Raw genomic sequence first — 6,526 nt, forward strand, 5'->3', positions numbered from 1 at the left:
TCCAGACACTGCGTTTTCCAAATCACCAGCTGTGATCTGTGCCATGAGTCACGATGGGCATTAAAAACAAATTAGAACAGAAGGAAATGACCCCCGGTGCCTCAAAGGCAATCAGGGCAAGTATAATTTCATGACACTTTAGTCGTGTGTGAGTACAGGGTCTTGATGTAAAATGTATTTCAGCCCATCTGGTGTTGCTCAGTGGTTGAGCATCTACCTATGAACCAGGAGGTCATGGTTTGATTCCTGGTCAAGACACATGCCTGGGTTGTAGGCTTGATCCCCACTAGGGACGTGCAGGAGGCAGCCGATCAATGATTCTCTCGCATCACTGATGTTTCTATCCCCCTCTCCTCCTCTCTTCCTCTCTGAAGTCAATAAAAATATATTTAAAATGTATTTCATACCTGGATGGAGCCAAAAAGGGTTGACACCACTGACCTAGAGATTTAGTGCTCAGACTTGAGTGTAGACAAGAATCACCGAGCCCGGGAATTAAAATACAGATTCCCAGCCCGTCCATAGAGCCTGCTCATTAGAGATCTGCAGGTCACACATTCCCCTGGTGAATGTGGGGGAGACAGGCTCTGAGCGCACTCAGATAAATACTTATCCGGAAGCACAGACTGAAAACAAAGGCTTGGAAGTCACCTGAGGAATTAATATCATCATGTACATGCTTGTTGTACTGTGTTATTTTGCCTGCGACTTGCTTCCTTTCAGGTCCTAGCACAGTCTTTTCTTTTTTTAAAAAAAATGTTTTTGTTTGTTTTTTTTATTGGTTTCAGAGAGAGGAAGGGAGAGGGAGAGAGACAGTAACATTAATAATGAGAGAATCACTGATCAGCTGCCTCCTGCATGCCCCCTACTGGGGACTGAGCCCACAACCTGGGCATGTGCCCTGACTGGAAATCGAACCTGTGACCCCTTGATGCATGGTCGACCCTCAATTGCTGAGCCACGCCGGCCAGGCTACACACTCAATTTCAATGCCCTCCTCTGTGCTCTCAGTGCCCCTGGAAAGCTTCCAGAATAGCACTTAATGCCCTGGTCAGAAGAGGGGCTGATTGGCTTGTCTGTTTACCAGGCTGCGAGCTGCAGAAGGCCAAAACCATGTCCCCTAGCCTGGTGCCCAGCGCCCAGCGCCCAGCGCCATGCCGCACAAACAGACCTGGTGTCACTTCTCTCCCTGTTTCTCCCAGGGGGTGGGGTAGGTTGGGGATAAATGTCCTTTTAGGTCCCTCCTTGTTCTAACAGTCTGTGTTTTGGGTGAGGCCTGTGTTTGCATGCCTCACGTCTGCAGGCGGAAGAGAGAAAGATTTTAGTGTCGAGGAACCATGTGAAGATGAAGACTGAGGATGAAGACGGCCTACACAAACTCCAAGAGACCTTCCAGCCCCAAATAAAAAATTCATTGCATCAGAGGCCACCTTCCTGTCTGCCTCCAGCACAAAGCCCACACCAGAGAAAATGGGGCTGCCCTGACCCAGCAGCCGTCTGAAGGCCGGTTGCTGGGACCTCATAACGGATGGGCGGGCTGCACTGCTGTCAACTGGAAAGCGAGTCAGCTGCTATCCTGGGATAAAGGATCAGGGAGATGCTGAAGCAATTGTTATCGATTTTCCCGGCAGTGCCTTTCGACAGGCTGGAATCGAAGCGATAGGTGGAGGCATCCGGGAGGTCACTAGTGAATAGGAGAAAGCTGGCTGGTTGTGTAATAGCAGCCTCGGCCTGCGCTGGATGAGAACCTTGAGGAGGGAGGCTCGAAAGGTGAATTCATGTGGGGAAAGTCTGGGAACACCTCTAAGTAGCAGCTTACAACCTTTCAGAAACAAGGGCTGTAATGAGAGCGAAGTAGTTCTCTTTAAAAGACTCTTTGGTAGCAATTAAGGTAGCCAAATACGTGCAGCCCTGTTTTACCATGCAATAAACCCCTAAATTAACAAATAAGCCAAAGCCATTATCGGATATTTTCAGTAATGAACATGTGTTTCTTAGTGAAGTACAGAGGATAGAGAAGTTCGCCTCTCCTCCCTGGCTGCCAATGACCTTAGAGGCATTGTTAAATAATAAATGGCCATTAACTAGTCTTGAAATAAGTGCATCTAAACCAATTTTATGATCATGTAGAACCACATTTTATATCACAGTGCAGCGAGATAAAAGGGCTCTATAGTGCAGATATGAGCCAAAAACAGAGGCAATCTTGTGAGAAGGATTAACATTAAGGGCATCTAAAGACCAAGTGTCCCCAAAATATGGCCTCACCATGTGGCATCATCTCCTCTCTTCCCAACTAGAGATGAACTAGAACCAGATCGTTAAGGTGGGAAAGTTGTTAAAAAATGTCACTCTTAAAAAGCAAATGTAGCCCTAGCCGGTTTGGCTCAGTGGATAGAGCTTCAGCCCACAGACTGAAGGGTCCATTCCAGTCAAGGGCATGTACCTGGATAGTAGACTCGATCCCTGGCCCCGGTTGGGGTATGTGCAGGAAGCAACCAATTGATGTGTCTCTCTCAAATCGATGTTTCTCTCTCTCTGTGTGTCTCTCCCCCTCCCTTCCACTCTCTCTAAAAATCAATGGAAAGATATTCTTGGGTGAGGATTAACAACAAAAAAGCAAATGCATGCCCTGGCCAGGTAGCTCGATTAGTTGGAGCATCATCCTGATATGCCAAGGTTGCAGGTTAGATCTTCAGTCAGGGCACATATAAGAATAAACCAATGAATGCATAAGTAAGTGGAACAACAAATCAATGCCTCTGTTTCTCTCTCTTTCTCTCTTTCCCTCTCTCTCTTCCTTCCTCTTTCTCTGTAAAATAATTTTTTTAAAAGCAAATAAGTGACTTGACAGAGAAGGCAGGCTTTTTATGTAGCCTCTACCACAAATGCGGGTTTTTCCAATTAGCTATTCATCACCTTAGAAGGTCGAGGAAATCTGCTAATACTTATTGACAACCTAGCATATCACGGATGTGAGCTGTAGAAATACAGGATATTATTTTACCCTTGGTAGGTCTGTCAGCATCTTCTCTTTGCACTTCACTTACATTTATCATGGTCATTATTACCTGAGTTTTTATGTATATGTCAAGGTCTTTTAATACAGTGATGGTGCTTGTGACAAAGAACTAGACAGAGAAGCCTGACCTTCCTACTCCTTTATCCCTCTACTCCAAGGAGGGGAAGAAAGAGGGGCGGGGGAGAGATTGAGATTGCCTTCTCAAAATAAAAAATCCGAATTTACATTATTGGTATTCCATAAGAAAGTTCTTATGCTTCTTAGGCGATGCAGGAAAAAAATCTTTAGGGATAAAACTAGCATGTCATGAAAAGTTCTACAAAAAGTTCAAAGTGAAGAACCAAACAAGAACACAATTTTAAATATATCAGTTGCCTTGGTGATAGCTCAGGTAGGAACAGAGTATGCCTGCCTGCCATGTGATGCCCTGATGGGTTACATTAGGGCAGGTGTCCACGGTGTGTTCCTATGATGCTATCCTACATCCTATATATATAATAAAAGCCTAATATGCAAATTGACCAAATGGTGGAATGACCACCATGATGTGCACTGACCACCAGGAGGCAGATGCTCAACGCAGGAGCTGCCCCCAGCCTGCAGGCCTCAGGCCAGCCAAGGTGGGTGCCAGTGGGGGGGGGGGGGGGGGAGGCCAGATCTCTCCGCTGGTCGCCCCACAGATTGGCCCTGATTGCCAGCCAGGCCTAGGGACCCTACCTGTGCATGAACTTCATGCACTGGGCCTCTAGTATGAGATAAAGGTACACTCTATGCAAAGGGGACATACATCTACTATATCACTGTTTCTATGGGCTGAGAATTCAGGCACAGTTGGCCTGGGTCCTCTGGTTCTGAATCTCTCACACTGACATTGACTGAGAGGTCTGCTATTGCTGGGGTCTTATATGAACGCTCAACTGGGGAAGGATCTGCTTCCTAGCTCACGTGGATTTTGACAGGATTCAATTTCTTTTCTTTTTTTAAATATACTTTATTTGATTTTCTTACAGAGAGGAAGGGAGAGAGATAGAGAGTTAGAAACATTGATGAGAGAGAAATATTAATCAGCTGCCTCCTGCACACCTCCTACTGGGGATGTGTCCACAACCAAGGTACATGCCCTTGACCAGAATTGAACCTGGGACCTTTTAGTCCCTAGGCCAACGCTCTATCCACTGAGCCAAACTGGTTAGGGCAGGATTCAATTTCTTGTTAGCTTTCTTCATTAAAGCCAGCAAGGGAGAGAATCTGCTGACAAGGTAGAATTCACTATCTTTCATAACCTAATCATAGAAGTGATGTCCCATCCCCTTTGCTATCAGTGTTGGTTAGGAGTAATTCACAAATTCCACCCACACCCCAGGGAAGGGGATTATACGAGATTGTGAATACCAGGCATTAGGGTTCTTTGACATCTTAGAGTTGACCTGAAACACTGTTGTGTCTCAAGGCATTAACTGATGCTCTAGAAAACAAGGTAAATTGGGCCAATGCTAGTGATTGTTTTTCATTTAGATGTTCTTAGAAAGAGAAATGCAAAATATACTTTAATATAATGACCCCAAATATCATCCACCATATCCAAGAAGACTTTTCTTGATTCTTACTTGATGTAAGAATGCAGAATGCTTACCTTGTCTACGTTGCAGAAGCAGCATTGATTTCAGGTTGATCCCTATCACTTATTCAATGCTGCTACTATATGTTATGCATTTTGTCTTACAATTTCAACATAAATTAATATTTAATGTTTCTTATATATTAAATATTTATACTATACAAACTCATTCTCCACCGATCTGTGGCTAAAAAGAGTCTTGAGATTGTCCAACTGTTCCACAATCAAATAATCAAAAGCTAGAACCCATCAAAATGGTCACAACCTCTGCTTTCTAAAAATGCCTGGAAGCAAGCTGTCCAAAGTAAAACAATGAATTATTCTGGAATAATCTAAGTCAAGAGTACCAAGATTTTTCAAAATATGAAATTTGGGCTTTTTCTCTATAACACACATGTACAAGGATTTTTGCAATAAAAGGAAAATAGAGATTCAATGCTACATCTAACGTTTGGATTTTGATTCAACAACATCATTCCTACAATTAAGACAATCTATGAGAAAACAATAAAAGACACAAAAATACTGTTTTCACTGAAGGCGCACTTTTTTGATGTCACATTTTATAGTAACATAAAATAACATTTTATGTTTCCTTTTAAAATATTTCATTTTTCTAAGTTTTGTTGTGACCATTTTATGAAAGGGACAAAAATGTTAAACCTTAAATATACTTTCCCTTGTCAGATCTTCTAAAGACTATTCTATGTTTTATATTTGGCTTCTTGGGAAATTGTTGTGCTGATGGGATAAAAAGGTGGGAGAAACTATGAGAAAGTCAATGAGTGCAGAGAAAAAGATCCCAAAGAAAAGAAATTTAGAGACAGAGAAGTCATCAGAATGTCTCAAAGACAGAGAAGAGTTGGAAGCAGCATCTGTGAATAAGGCAGCTTTTTTTTTCTTTTTTTAAAAAAAAAAATATATATTTTATTGACTTCAGAGAGGAAGGGGGATGGAGAGATAGAAACATCAATGAGAGAGAATCATTGATCAACTGCCTCCTGCATGCCCCCTACTGGGGACTGAGTTCACAAATCTGATGTGTGCCCTGACCAGAACGGAACCGTGACCTTCTTATTCATGGGTCTATACTCAACCACTGAGCCACATCGACCGGGCAATAGATGGTTTGATGTCTCTTTACTTACCTTTATTTTAAAGTTTTCTATTTGTGTAATAAAACATTTAAAAGATGTAGAATTTATCATCTATCAGTTGTTCTCCCTGCCTGTGCCTGAGGCTGTTTCTATGATCCCAAACTGAGCCCGCCCCTGGCTGCCAGCCACAGATCCTGCATACCCCAGCTTTCTTTTACATTTATATCCTGCCTTAACTTTTTATTTTTTAATTACAGTTTATAGTCAATATTATTTTGTATTAGTTTCAGTTACAAAGTGTTCCCCCTGATATTTCCAGCCCCCACCTAGCACAATACATCATTATTGCAATATTATTAATAATATTCCCTACACTGTACTTTACATTCCTAGAACTATTTTGTAATTACCAATCTCGACTTCTCAATCCCTTCACCTTTGTCATCCAGTCTCCCAGCTCTCCTCCCCCTGGAAACCAACAGTCTGTATCTCTGTATCTATGAGTCTGTTTCTGTTTTGTTTGTTTATATTGTTCTTTAGGTTCCGCATAAAAGTTAAATCATCTGGCATTTGTCTTTCTATTATTATTTTTAATTGAATTTATTGGGTGACACTGGGTAACAAAATTACACAGATTTCAGGTGTACAATTCTACAACACATTGTCTGTACACTGTAGTGTGTGTTCACCACCCCCAGTCATGGCATTTGTCTTTTTCTGTCTGACTTATTTCACTTAGCATAATACCCTCTGGTCCATCCCTGCTAAATCTTACCCAGTTTTCATTTC

The sequence above is a fragment of the Eptesicus fuscus genome, chromosome 24, assembly GCF_027574615.1.
Source record: "Eptesicus fuscus isolate TK198812 chromosome 24, DD_ASM_mEF_20220401, whole genome shotgun sequence".
Taxonomy (NCBI): Eukaryota; Metazoa; Chordata; class Mammalia; order Chiroptera; family Vespertilionidae; genus Eptesicus; species Eptesicus fuscus.